The 15,419-nt window shown below is 39.2% G+C and overlaps 1 protein-coding gene across 1 annotated transcript in view; it reads left to right on the top strand.

The window, feature by feature from the left end:
- Positions 1-5,814: 5,814 nt before the first annotated feature.
- Positions 5,815-15,419, top strand: part of LOC311088230 (uncharacterized protein) — an 86,061-nt gene continuing 76,456 nt past the window's right edge. The window contains exon 1 of the mRNA XM_084122084.1: positions 5,815-5,995. The gene's annotated coding sequence lies outside the window, so the exon portion shown is untranslated. The remainder of the gene's footprint in view (positions 5,996-15,419) is intronic.

Genomic DNA, 15,419 nt, shown 5'->3' with positions numbered 1-15,419 from the left:
AAAAAGAATACACTAGCCTACAAAATCGCATCAAGGTACGATATAAATTAACATTTGAATCTTTCTAAGCCGAAAGTACATGACCTGAAACATCCTTAATACCATGTCCTCCAGTAAAATATAAAACATAAAAATGACAATAGCCAATTCTGGCTCCATAGCTGTTTACTCAATTATATCAAATGAATTATCAGGATGGCAGCATACTCTCGCACCGTTGCTTGCCGCCTGGAGCACAAAAAACACCTGGCTGCACAATTAGGAAATCCTACAAAGGCTGCATGGTGTGCCGTTCGGAGGACGCATAGGCCTTCGAAGGATGCAGTCTTCACATTGGGACACAGCTAGTATCACTTAACTGCTCCACTAAGGTGTCGGCCATCTTGAAAAATGGCCGCCATCTTGAAATTTCAAGTGGCTCGGACAATTTTCTTGTCAAGTGACCCATAGAGACTGCTCATGCCAATTTTCACGCTTGTATCATAAACTGAACAATTCTGCCAAACATAAGCACTTAGCCGCTCCACTATCAAGGTAAAGTTTGTTGTTGCTTCTTTTCTGTTATTATTTTAGGCCTTACTCTCTCCTGAAGATTTATTCCCATCTTTTGTTAAGCCTTTTTGATATATGATGGAAATAAATACTTTTACTTTTCCTTAAAGCTGTGTTATGTTTTCACTCTTAGACTGAAGTGTGTTTTGCACATATCTTTACATCTCTACGTTATCATACTTTCTTTTCCTTTGTTACCTCTCCTCCGACCCCTAGACTGGGAGGGGAACGCGTCATGGATCGCTCTGAGACTTTAGTAAGATCCAAGCGCAGCTTCATTGGAAAATCCAGAATCGTAGTCATATGCCAGACAAAGGGTCAAAACACTTGCAAACAATCCACAATAAAAACACAAGAGACAAGGGAGAGCGCTCAGACGTGCAGTGTGAGAACTACAAAACCTTGATGAGAAATAACAGAGAACATGGTATAAATAGGCCGAGACAAACGATAATGACAAACAGGTGAAAGCAATAATTCATGATGAGTCCAGGCAAAGGATTATGGGGACTGAAGTTCATGGCTGAGTGGCAAAGGTCAGAGGAGGAGTGCCCTCTAGTGGCCGACCTGGGCACACCAGCTGGTGACTGAGACAGAACACAAGATTAAAGGTGCGCTATGTAAGAATTTTGCAGTAAAATATCCAAAAACCATTAGGCCATTGTTATGTTTTTTGTTTATTTGATTACTAACAATATCCCAAATGTTTCCAACTATTTGTAAACCGTGAGAAAATTGCGATTTTAACCAAGGACGTGTGAGGGAGTCGCCAGTCAATGGCGTCAAACTGTGTTACCCTCGGTTTAGTGCTCGTACTGCCAGTGCCGGCCCGTGGGGTTGTGGGGACCTAGGCAAGATCATGAAGATTGGCCCCACCGGAGTAAAACACTGTCATTACACTGTTATGAAGGAAGAGAAAGCACATGAGACGACAATTTCAATATTTAAGTTTATAAATGTGCATTAAGTGTGGCATTCAACATACATTTGAATAAATATTTACATGAAACTCAAATAAAATTAAATTTATGAATTGTACATAAAAAAAAAAGTATATATAAATTATATACACTACTGGTCATGTAACGATCACCAGCTGGAGTGCCCATGAGAGCCACCAGAGGGCACTCCACACCAGACTATCTTGTTCACTCTCAGTTGACTTGACTTGACTTGACTTGACTTGACTCTCAGATTACATTTCCCATAACTCACTGCCCGGACTCGTCATTACTGATTGTATTCACCTGTATCTCATTCACCTGTATCTCATCACCTTGTTAGTTTCAGCCTATTTATTCCTTGTTCATTCATTCAATCGTTGTTAATATATTTTAAACTGTAATTTATTCCTGTGATCAAAGCTGTATTTTCAGCATCATTACTCCAGTCTTCAGTGTCACATGATCCTTCAGAAATCACTCTAATATGAGGATTTGATGCTCAAGAAACATTTATGATTATTATCAGTGCTGAAAACAGTTGTGTACATTTTTTTTTTCAAAATTCTTTGATGAATAGAAAGTTCAAAAGAGCAGCATTTATTTAAAATAGAATATTTTCTAACATTATAAATGTCTTTACTGTAACTTTTGATCAGTTTAACTCATCCTTGATGAATAAAATTATTGATTTATTTTATTTCTTTTCCACAAAAATAAAAATAAAATTCTTACTGATCCCAAACTTTTGAAGGGTAATGTTTAATGTTACAAAAGCTTTAGATTTCAGATAAATGCTGTACTTTTGTACTTTCTATTCATCATCATGAAATAAAAATGTAAATAACTGTTTTCAACACTGATAATAATCATAAATGTTTCTTGATCATCAAATCCTCATATTAGAATGATTTCTGAAGGATCATGTGACACTGAAGACTGGAGTAATGATGCTGAAAATCCAGCTTTGATCACAGGAATAAATTACACTTTAAAGTATATTCACATAGAAAACAGATGATTTACATTGCAATAATATTTCACAATATTTCTGTTTTTGTTTGTATTTTTAATCAAATAAATGCAGCCTTGGTGAGCAGAAGATACTTCTTTTAAAAACATTAAAAATCTTACAGATCTTAAAACTACTAAGACCGGTAGTGTATATATAAAAAAGAATTACGCTATAGATTGTCAATATTTAAGTGTAACATTCAGCATACACATGAAAAAATATTTACACGAATTTAAACAAACGAGTGCAAGTGAGCTTGAAAAATGAAAGTAAACATATATACATGACACAAATAATATAAATAAATTGTACATAAAAACTAAATCAAATAAAAAATAAATTCTATGATAAAATATAAGGCAACAGATTTAGATTTTTACTTCGCGTGACTTCTTTGCTGCAAAGTCGTCAATCACCTCATCATATGACACAGTCTCGCATGTTTGGTGGTTGATACTCAGAATAGCAAGTCCTGATAAGCGCTCCTGGGCCATTGTGGATCTCAGGTGTGTGTGGATTAGTTTGAGCTATGAAGAGCTTCTTTCTGCACTGACTACAGTAACAGGTAAGGTCAATGCTAAGTGTGAATAAATGACAGGAGGCTATGCAGGGTCATTTTGCTTGACGGCAGTTGTGGGAAGTTTGTCAACTCAAGAGCAAGTTCCCTTCCACTGATGTCTGCATCTTTGTTTGTCGATAGAGTTTTACTAAGTGTCTCACATTGTGCTCCCAATTCACCTAGTGTCAGACTCTTGAAGTTGAGGAGCACGCTGAACTTGTCTCTCACTTCACTGAAACTGACAAACCTGTCTTCAACAGAAGATTTGACAGCGTCTACAACTGTGTAAAAGAATGTCACTTCTAGCATCTTCAACGCATCCATGAATGGTTCATCATGAGCTTCATTGATGAAGTGTTTCTTTGTGCTCCTCAGCCTTTTCTGCTTCAGTGTGGCTGAACAAAACAAGAACGCTTCTAGCGCGTGTATTCACCTGTGTCAGCTGTGTTGTGTGTTTACCTGTGTCAGCTGTGTTGTGTGTTTCCCTGTGTCAGCTGTGTTGTGTGTTTGCCTGTGTCAGCTGTGTTGTGTGTTTACCTGTGTCAACTGTGTTGTCGATGCCTCGAGAGAAAAGAAAGTGCAGAGCTGAAAGCACCAAAGTGACTGAAGGATTGCCGTAAAGCAGTATCTCTGGTCGTACGATGTGTATGACGTCACTGACACTTTAAAAGACTTTTTAAACTAATAAGTGACTCTAAAAAATCTAACACCCAGCAGTGTGTAATTTCTGTGCATCTCCTTTCGAATACAACATTCAAATACAACATCGAATACAACGTCCTGTGAGCGCCCTCATGTGGAGCCAGAGTGGAACTGCACTCGCCCTGTGAGCGCCCTCATGTGGAGCCAGAGTGGAACTGCACTCGCCCTGTGAGCGGCCTCATGTGGAGCCAGAGTGGAACTGCACTCGTCCTGTGAGCGCCCTCATGAGGAGCCAGAGTGGAACTGCACTCGTCCTGTGAGCGCCCTCATGAGGAGCCAGAGTGGAACTGCACTCGTCCTGTGAGCGCCCTCATGAGGAGCCAGAGTGGAACTGCACTTGTCCTGTGAGCGCCCTCATGAGGAGCCAGAGTGGAACTGCACTCGTCCTGTGAGCGCCCTCATGTGGAGCCAGAGTGGAACTGCACTCGTCCTGTGAGCGCCCTCATGTGGAGCCAGAGCGGAACTGCACTCGTCCTGTGAGCGCCCTCATGAGGAGCCAGAGTGGAACTGCACTCGTCCTGTGAGCGCCCTCATGTGGAGCCAGAGCGGAACTGCACTCGTCCTGTGAGCGCCCTCATGTGGAGCCAGAGCGGAACTGCACTCGTCCTGTGAGCGCCCTCATGAGGAGCCAGAGTGGAACTGCACTCGTCCTGTGAGCGCCCTCATGTGGAGCCAGAGTGGAACTGCACTCGTCCTGTGAGCGCCCTCATGTGGAGCCAGAGCGGAACTGCACTCGTCCTGTGAGCGCCCTCATGAGGAGCCAGAGCGGAACTGCACTCGTCCTGTGAGCGCCCTCATGAGGAGCCAGAGTGGAACTGCACTCGTCCTGTGAGCGCCCTCATGAGGAGCCAGAGTGGAACTGCACTCGTCCTGTGAGCGCCCTCATGAGGAGCCAGAGTGGAACTGCACTCGTCCTGTGAGCGCCCTCATGTGGAGCCAGAGCGGAACTGCACTCGCCCTGTGAGCGCCCTCATGAGGAGCCAGAGCGGAACTGCACTCGTCCTGTGAGCGCCCTCATGTGGAGCCAGAGTGGAACTGCACTCGTCCTGTGAGCGCCCTCATGAGGAGCCAGAGCGGAACTGCACTCGTCCTGTGAGCGCCCTCATGTGGAGCCAGAGCGGAACTGCACTCGTCCTGTGAGCGCCCTCATGTGGAGCCAGAGTGGAACTGCAAGCAGTTCAGAAGCCGGAAGTGTACTGAGAGTGGAACTTCTCCTCTCTGTGAAGCCTCACTTTCTGTCCAATCATGTGCGCGTTTCGCTTTGGGTGTCAGATAGGGTGTTAGTGTTTGGTGAAGGGTTTGTATTTAGAGCAATGGCAACAGCCAAAAAAAAGGAAGACTTCCCCTATCTGGGAATATTTTGAGCTTCCAATGTATGTATGCATTTCTAAAAAAGAAGAAAAAATAATTTTATAATTAAATAATTTATTATTAATTTATTTTTTATTATTTTATTTTATAATTGTTGACCGTTGATGTGTCTTATATTTAGTCAATGTACATGTACAGTCATTTTTCTCCTCACACTTCTGGGGTGGAAACCTTTGTCTTCTGTTGGACAGTTCTGTAGACCAGCACAAACAAAGCTCAAACACGCACTCTGTGTGTGTGTGTGTGTGTGTGTGTGTAGAGTGAGAGAGTGAGTAGGCCTACGTTAGATCTTATTGAATCATATAAGCTCATTTTATATTTTACTGTTACACTTTAATGGGTAAAATAATTTATTTAATGGACAAATCAAACACAAACATGTAAGGCTTTTATTTGTACACATAACACTGAGAGTGTGTTGTGGTTGCTTCATCTGCCAGAGCTTCTAACACAGCTAGGCTTCTGGCTGCTTTATTTTAAATAAGCACCAGGTGGCGCTGTTCTCCACACTCTCGAAGCTTTGAGTCTTTCCCGGAACAGTCAGGGGAAAGCCTCAGTGATTCACGAGGCTTCATTTCCCCATCCCTACCACCATACGTCCCCTTTTCCCGGACATGTCCTCTTTTTGGACCTTAAAAAATGAGATTTTGCTTTATATAGTCGCCGTTCATTCATTGTGTGCGTTTGTGCATTGCTTTAGGTCCCGCCTTCTCGCACGCCACCATTGGCAGGTCGGTCATGTACGTAACGCCGCGGGAACTTTGGAATGCGGAAGTGACGCGTGTCGCGGAGCAAACACCGACAGCTCCAGCACTGAACCCATTCATTTCCAGTGTTTCCGAAGCACGCGCGCTGGTAAGTTGATGAAATTACTGTATTTTTCACTTTTAAACACTTCAGCCGTCCTCTCATGAATCTAGGCAGTAGTTGTGTTTATGTAGCCAGCTTTAGTTAGTGTTTATTGGAAGAGAATAGTTAACTGCAGCTAGCTTCACCAAATATTGGGTCTGACACAATGTTAACTTGTTTTTCTTATGATTTGTACTTGATTGATTTTCTTATTTTCAAACAAAACAAGAAATTATTTAAACAATCATGTACTTGACATATAACCAAACCACTAAATCGAAAACGTGTACATAAAACAAAACAGTTAATCAATAAATTGTAACAATATAACAGTATAAATAATAAGTGAATACATAAATAAAAAAAATAATATGGAGTAAAAAACAAAACAACAAAGAAGAAGAAGAAAAGGTTGGACAGGGGTGTTGCCAGCACCATAAGTTCCCACTGTATGCTAAATCATATTTACCATGATTATTATTTTATTTTCATCTCACCACATGCCACTACCAAATGCAAAAATGTTCCCCATTTATCAGAATAAATATCAATCCTCCCATGCAGACAGAGAGAGTTTTTAAGGGCTGCTGCCTGCCCTAAATCCAAAAGCCACTCTAAAATAGGAGGTTTTCCGGAAGATTTCCAGTTTTTCTCAGTTATCATTTATAATTTCATCATTTTATTTGAGAAAAACTACTGTCAAATACACCTTGAAACTCAAAGCTCTTCACTTCAACCCATCAAAATAAAAACCAACTTTCTAACTTGACAGTAAAATAATTATAATAATCATAATAGTAGGGTATTGCAATTTGTTTAAACATTGTTTAAGAAATATATTAATTTAATTTAGAAATATATTAATTTATATTTTCAGTTGATTACATTTTAAAATTTTATTTAAAGTTTGTATTAATTTCACTGCCACCATTTTGTATAGTATATTTGTGTTAAATCAGTACAGAAGCCAGAAAACCTTCAAACCAGAATTTCTGATTTTTTTTTTTATAAATTATTAATGAGTTTAACTAATCTGTAATTCAATTATTACATTTAATTGATTGGATGTTTTTGATGAATGAAATAAAACATAATATAATATGCTTTACAAATTAAAAATACACACACACACACAAAAACTAATGGTTTGACCATTTAATACCGAAAATGTGATATTTTCTGAGACGATTATCATACCGTGAAAATCTCATACCGTTACAACCCTATAGTTAATACCAGCCCTAAAGAACAATTACAGTGCTTTCAAACTATAGGACAGGAAGAACTAAATAAACTAATCTCTGCATCTGAACCAACAACATGTTTATCAACACCCACTAAACCCCTGATAGAGTTGTTCCCTGTAGCAGAAGAGCCTCTTCTCAATATCATCAACTCGTCTTTATCTCTAGGTCATGTTCAAGATTGTTCAAGCTGGCCGTTATTAAGCCTCTCATCAAGAAAACACAATTGGATCCAAATGAATTAGCAAATTACAGACCCATTTAAAATCTTCCATCCATGTCTAAAATACTAGAAAAAGCCGTGTCTGTGCTTTCTTTTGTGCAAAATAATATGTATGAAAGGTTTCAGTCTGGATTTAGGCCGCATCATAGCAAAGAACCTGCGCTCGTTAAAAATAAAACGCCAGAACCTGCGCAGAATTCACTTTATTAATCCCAGTCAGCGGAAGATTGTGCGCACATGAGTCTCCACCCCAAAATATACATATATATGGAGCTTACAACGCCTAGTTTTACTATGCAGATCCTCATCTGCATATCATTTGCATATCAGTGTTTCCCCTACCATTATATAAGGGGGGCGCCCAACCCTCCTAACGGCTCGCCCCACCCCCCTTGAAGGTCAAGTAAATTGGATTTGATTTTCTTTATAGCGCCAGATTACAATTTGTTATTTTATTTAAAAAACTAAATAGCCCTTAAGTAATTTGTTATTTATCTTATTTCCACGACGGCATGTCTTTTCTGTCTGTGTTTGCGCGTTTACAATTATCCCAATGAGTGCGCAAGCGCGCACACTCGCACACAAACAAACACTTGCGTCACATACAGATGAGCACTAGCGGACAGAGAGCGCGCGGCGGGAAATATGTCGCTGAACTGAAGATGGCAACACTCGCTCTACTGCGAGTAGCTCTCCTGCTCCAAGTCTAAAACGCCCGTTTCACACATACTCCGTTTGCAGTGCGTAGGCAGTGAGTAGACATGTGCCGGTATTCGGTAATGCGATAAATCGCGGTAATGAATATGCACGATATTGTTATCGCGGGCACTTCAAAATACCGTGAAAAATAATAGATCAGAATTTATATTTATAGAACGCGCATTAGCTTATTTTCCATCAACCGCTTAAACAAACACTGCATATTTGCTGCGCGAAACACGTGCGCACTCTGATGTAAACAATCCCCACATACAGCACTGTGTGCATGCGGCGCCGTGCGCGCTCTAGTCTAATGTAATCCTCACATGGAGAAGAAGCACGGCGGAAGGAGGAACGCTGCCGTCGATTTATCCCCCTTCTAAAAGCAGGGCTGTCAACTCTACGCATTCAGCGTGAGACTCACGCAATCGACACTTTTCACATGCTCTCGCGCCACACATCCATTTTCTCACGCAGAGAAAAATCACGGAGCAAAGAGGACACTGACACCGACAGACTAGACAGAGCAGGTTACTTTTGATATGAAAAAAAATCTCAGCTCTCATGTTCTGTCCATTTTATTACGAAATTCAGACAATAAATACCGTTTTGGCGCTTGTAAATGTGACGTGACCGATCGCTGTAGCGCCTCAGTTCAAGTAAACCGATCATCTGTTACTTTTTATTTAAAGATACAGTACAACTTACCGAGAGGTATTTATGCCTCATACATAATATCGATCAATCAGTGTTTTTCAACCACGGAAAGAGGTCAGTAAAACTGCAGGTGAACAATTATGTCACAGAACGTTACATTTACCTCAGGAAAGCCATTTAATGACCAAACACGTTAGTTGACTAGAAAAAATAGCTATAGAGAGGAGTATTTTGCTAAATATGTGCACTATATTACATTTGTATTATATTTTTACTTGTGTCATAATTTATTATAATGAAAACCAAATTGTATTTAATTTAATTTGTTAATTTTTAACCTTTAATAATTATAGCAATTAAAATATCGTGATAATACCGTATACCGTGATAAAAGCTCAATCAATTAATCGCAGCATGAAAATTTGATACCGGCACATGCCTAGCAGTGAGTATGTTTTTCCGTACCCATGTTATCAGGTTAGAGCTTTCGCACTGCACACGTTTGCAGTCCGTCGATCCGTTCCAGGAGCGGTGCGTATACAGCAGTGCAGAGATCGTTTCCGCACCGGGTCTATTTCTGCTGTGCTGCAAACGCTGAACTAAAGTGACAGCGCATGGTTCGTGGTCAAAATGAACACAGATTGACATGAAAATGTAGTAATCTCACCATAAATGTATTTAATTAAATACTACTTTTTTCACTTTAAGAGCGGGGTAAAGCAAGGAAAACTACAATTTACCTCAACAAGGCGACATAATGAACGACACTCGTCTCATTCGTGGAGGTGGAAAAACAAGTTCTTTGTGACATGCGAGATTTATTGTAAAATTTAAATGCAAAAGAAAAGGCATGAGAGTCTGCTGTTTTTGTAAATTTTAAGTTTTAATTTAAAATGTAGGCTATGTGAGTTTAATATAAGTACATGGTTAAATATTTTACCACTTGCTTGAGCAACTTAATATAATTATATGGAAGTAATGCATTGAATAATACATTATTTAGGCTAAATTGTTTAAACGTGAACACAAGCAGTGCTGCGTCTGACAGGATTATTCTTTCCAATAAATGCTTCATAGAAATAAAAACTTCTCACAAAAAAAGCCCATTTAAAATTTGTTTATCATAGAAATGTATTAACTAACATTAACGAACAATGAATGAGCAATATATTTGTTAGTATTTATAAATCTTTTTTTAGTTGTTAGTTAAAAAATAAAACTTTAAGCTCTGGTCTATTAATATTAACAAATACTTCTATAAATTTAACAAAGGTTATTTGCAAAAGTCAATTTTAAAAAGATTTAAATACGTTTATTTTATTTTTTTTTTAAAGAGATATCTTGTTAACATTTTTTTTTACTTTTACAAAGCATTACCCTCCCAGTAGGGGTGGGCGATATGGCCCAAAAAAAATTATCACGATAATTTTGTTGTATCAGTCAATATCGATAATTATCACGATAAATGTCAAATCTTTTTCAAATCAAGTTTAAAGGCAGATTTTTGCTCCTAAGTGAAAGTTGTAGAAACCAGAGTGTTAATTGTGGTTTTAAAATACTCTTTATTGTCAGAACATATTACAAACATTTGCCAAACAGGTGAACATTTCACAAATCTGAGGTAGAACTTTCAAACATTTGTCATTTTTCCTTAACAAAATAAATATCTTGATAGCAAAATTAAATTCTTAGTTTCTGCATGTGCTAATTTTTATTTGTAAAATGCAATATTGTGACTGTTTGAGTTTTATTAAAATTAACCATTGGTCATCCAGTATCATGCATTTAGATCATGATAACCACAGATAAAACCAGGCATAGCCTATAGCACCTCACTATCATGGCAAAATGTAACTTTATGGTTTCTATGGTATTTGTATGAGAGTGCAAAAAAATCAAGCATCATTTAATGAGAGAACTTACAATAATACTAAGATGAGATAATAGTACTACTACGAATTCTACTTCTAATAACAATATACAATGCACTAAGGATTGATGAGCTGCTGGGTTCATGAATATTAATCACGTTGTCTGCGTTCGCTCAAACTTATTTGCTGATATCAAAACGGACAGAAATAGGTGAGCGGCAGCCAATGAGATTGCCGTTTGTGCATTAGTTTCTGCTTGCTCATAAAAGCTGAATAATTCCAAATGAACTCCATTATTTTTTACAGGAAAATGCAACAAATAACCGGTAATATCGTTTACATGTAGCACGTCGATTCTGCGTGGTATGTAAGACTCTCTCGCTCTCTCTTTGATTGTGTGAGAAACACTGAGCGCTCTCACCAAATCGGCGGTGAGTTGTGCGCCTCACACTAGTGTTTACCGTGCGTCAAATTCACTGTGCATTCATTGGGATGAACTGAAATGGTGCGCTTTACGGATCGCTTGACGGAGAGCAAAACTCTCAAGCGCTCAGTCAGTGTTCGGCGAGTGAAAATATATCTGTGTGTACCCCATCCAGATTGTAGAGGTAGTTCCTCGTTCAGCGATTAACTCCGCCTCAGCTTCACGTTCGCCTTCCACAATAGTTGTTTTCGCGCTGCACGTGAGCTCCGAATGGGTCCCAAACAGAAATACATCATCAACTAGGATGTATCGTTATTATCGCGGGAAGACTAATTCTTATCGTGAGGAGAATTTTTACCGGTATATCGCAAACGATAAGATATCGCCCATCCCTACCTCCCAGACAACCAAATTATGTGATAGATGGTGAGTGAAATTATATTTCTATTATCTTTCTGTATATGTTTAATTTTCTTTAGATTTTCAAATTTTCTAAAAGACATTTAACTCCAGCTCACCATCGGTGTCGCCAAACTGCTCCATCTCCAAAACGTTCGTACGCATGGGTCAGAGTTTGCGTGCAGGTGCGCACATTTTCCCGTCAAGTTTGTTTTTATAAATCACAACTTAGGCGTCGGAAGTGGCGTACGCCTCTTTCAGGGCCTGTTTTGTTCGTACGCAACGGTTATAAATGAGGCCCCTGATGAAGGACCTGTGCCTGGACTAGGGGTGTAACGGTTCTCAAAATTCACGGTTCGGTTCGATACGACACAGTGGTGTCACGGTTCGCTATGTTTTCGATACAGTAAAAAGAGAAAGAAATGCCAGAGAAATTTCCTTGATTTTTAATTTATTAAAAAATATTATTTTTTAAATAAGGTTGAGTTTTCCTACATCTTGAAACTTTTAGTTTTATAAATGGGGGTAATCTTTGAAGGATGAACACAATGTTTTGGTCGTCATCACATTAAAAATAACATTATGATAATATTTGAGTTTTGAAGTGCTGGAAAAAGATGTGTGAAATACTTGAAAGTATTTCTCTATTCCAGCCAAACTTCCATGGTTACAGTGAGTGTTACTACAGTAAATCCATGGTGAATGCTGCTGATTTGTGGACTTAAAGCCTATAACTAGTTCATTTACGGCATAATGTTTCTCCTGGTTTCCACGTCAGTGCTGTTTGACCTAATAGAGATCTACGGTTAATAACAGAGAAATCTGAATGCCTTTCCCTTGATCTCGCAACGATGTTATTACTTCAGTGGCGAATTCAAATGCTTTCTTTACTGTATCTCTTAGCGCTGTGTAGTAACAGTGTCGCTTGATCAAGATCGGCTCACGCTGACGCGCTGCACTGACATTACGTAGAATGGTCCGTAGAGCACGAAATAATGAGCGCAAGGCAAGTTTATTTATATAGCACATTTAATACACAATGGCAATTCAAAGTGCTTTACATAGAAGAAATTAAAATAGTAAAAAGAAATAAGAATAATTAAAACAGTTTAGAAAAATAAAATAAAATGCAGTACAGTACAAACAGTCGGACGAACAGTGGCACAGTGCTCATTCAGTAAATGCACAGCTAAACAGAAGTGTTTTGAGTCTGGATTTGAAAGTGACTACTGTAGGAGCACGTCTGATCTCCTCTGGAAGCTGGTTCCAGCTGCGGCTGGCATAATAGCTAAAAGCGGACTCGCCATGCTTAGAGTGAACCCTTGGTATTTCTAGCTGATATGATCCTAATGATCTGAGTGATCTGTTGGGTTTATATTCTGTGAGCATATCTGCAATGTATTGAGGTCCTAGCGTTCTGTATGAGCTGCAACTGTCTTATGGTCTTTTTGGGAAGGCCAGTGGGGAGTCCATTACAATAATCCACCCTGCTGGTGATGAAAGCATGAACAAGTTTCTCTAAGTCTTGTCTGGAAACAAAGCATCTAATTCTTGCAATATTTTTCAGATGATAGTATGCTGATTTAGTTATTGCTTTGACATGACTACTGAAACTAAGGTCTGACTCTAGTGACACACCAAGATTCCTCACTTGATTTTTAGTTGTTTGACCCCTAGAGCGCTGTCTCTGTGCTGTGGTGCGGTCGGAAACCAGATTGAAAATTGTCAGAGTATCCATTCGAGCATAAGAATTTGTTCAGCTGATTGAAGACAACTTTTTCAATGATCTTGCCTATGAAAGGAAGATTTGAGATCGGTCTATAGTTGCTTAATATGGTCTTATCAAGAATGCTCTTTTTCAGGAGGGGCTTGACAACTGCAGTTTTCAGAGAAAAGTGAGGCATTTACATTTATTCATTTAGCAGACGCTTATATCCAAAGCGACTTACAAATGAGAACAATAGAAGCAGTTAAACTAACAGTAGGACAACAATATGCAAGTGCTATGACCCTTCTCAGTTTAATCTAATCTTCTTTTTTTTAATTTTTTATAGTTACAGAACAGAATAGAATAAAGTAGTAGAGAAAGTGTTAGTATTACTGGATCAAGTGCTGTCGAAAAAGCGTCTTCAGTAGGGGTGTAAGAAAAAATCGATACACTTGAGTATCACGATATTTTATTTTGCAATACTGTATTGATTTTCAAAAACACAATATCGATTTTTTTTTTTTTTTTTTTTTTTTTACGTGCACAAATATTCATGGTAAGACAGTGGTTCACGTTTATGTTGTTTAAATCCCTACCTCTAGATGGCTATGCTGAGACGCACCACTAGTGTCCTCGCCTAACATTTTTGCTAGATGTTAACAACGTAGCTATGGCTGAACCCCGTGTAAGACCGGCTCCCGCTGCATTCCGTGCTGAAGTGTGGAATCATTTTGGTTTCCAGAGTAAAGAGGGCACTACCGATATCGACAGGAACCATACAGTTTGTAAATTGTGTCTGGGAAAAATACTCTGGTAATACCATGAATTTGATTGCACATAATGTGTTATGTATTGTGACAGGGTCTATATATTTTCTTTTATTATGTTTCTGTTTTTATTTCGGCTCTTATGTTAACAGGTTAGAGCTTGCACACTGCCTGCGTGACAGCTGCGCGGAAAACGCGTGCATGCTAGAAATAGAACCGACACCTATTTTTCACGCGACACGCAAGCGTGTTGGAAGCGTTTCCAGGCAAAATAGAATAGGAAAAGATGTTTATATGTCATTTTGACACGAATACATATTAATAAAGGTCATTTTGATGTTTGAAAGTCTCTAGGTTTTGACATAAATGCAAATATAAATGTAATTTAAAAAACTATTATCGATTTTCAAATACTGCACCTGTCAATACATAACGAAATATTCTATAGCCTATTTTGCCGTCAACACTGCCGACGTTGTCTTTGCTGCTTTATATTTATGTTTAACATGAAGTATAGTCCTTCCACAACTCTCTCCCCATATGTCAAATATATCACCATTGAGGCTTATCATGTCACCTAGCAGCAGCAGTGCCGCGTCAGACACGTTTCTGGTGTGCAAAGACATGGAAAACGCCACGCAAACGCCACGCAGCTGACACGCAACAGAAGTGTGTCGCCGGCCTAAGAACATGTGAACCACAATCCCAAACTGGCAGTTTGATTTTCGTTGTACTGAATTGTTTACCTAAAGTAAACTTCTTTGACTTTTATGCACATCATGTCTTTTTTTAAATATTACCTTTTCTAAAATTATAGTCCTACTTTAAAAAAAAATCCCAATATATTGCCTTATGCACAGTATCGAAATATATTGCAATATATTGAATCGTGGCCCATGTATCGTGATACGTATCGTATCGCCAGATTCTTGCCAATACACAGCCCTAGTCTTCAGCCGTTTCTTAAAAGTGGCTATGGATTCAGCCGCTCTGGTTGAGTTAGGCAGGTCATTCCACCAGCAGGGAACAGTCATGGTAAAGGTCCGAGAAAGAGATTTTGTGCCTCTTTGAGATGGCACCACAAGACGCCGTTCACTTGCAGAGTGCAAGTTCCTGGATGGCACGTAAGTCTGAAGTAAAGAGTTAAAGTAAAAGGGAGCAGAACCAGTGGATGTTCTGTAGGCAAACGTCAGTGACTTGAATTTGATGCGAGCGGCAACTGGCAACCAGTGCAGTTTTGTGAGGAGAGGAGTGACGTGTGCCCTTTTCGGCTCGTTAAAGACCACTCTAGCTGCGGCGTTCTGAATCAGTTGCAGAGGTTTGACTGTGCAAGCTGGAAGACCAGCTAGGAAAGCGTTACAATAGTCAAGTCTGGATAAAACAAGTGCTTGGACAAGGAGTTGAGTAGCATGTTCTGATAGGAAGGGTCTCAATTGAA

The sequence above is a fragment of the Abramis brama genome (assembly GCF_963993115.1).
Source record: "Abramis brama genome assembly, chromosome: 1".
NCBI classification, from domain to species: Eukaryota; Metazoa; Chordata; class Actinopteri; order Cypriniformes; family Leuciscidae; genus Abramis; species Abramis brama.
Note: the sequence above shows the minus strand (reverse complement) of the source record. Positions and strands in the feature narration are given on the sequence as shown.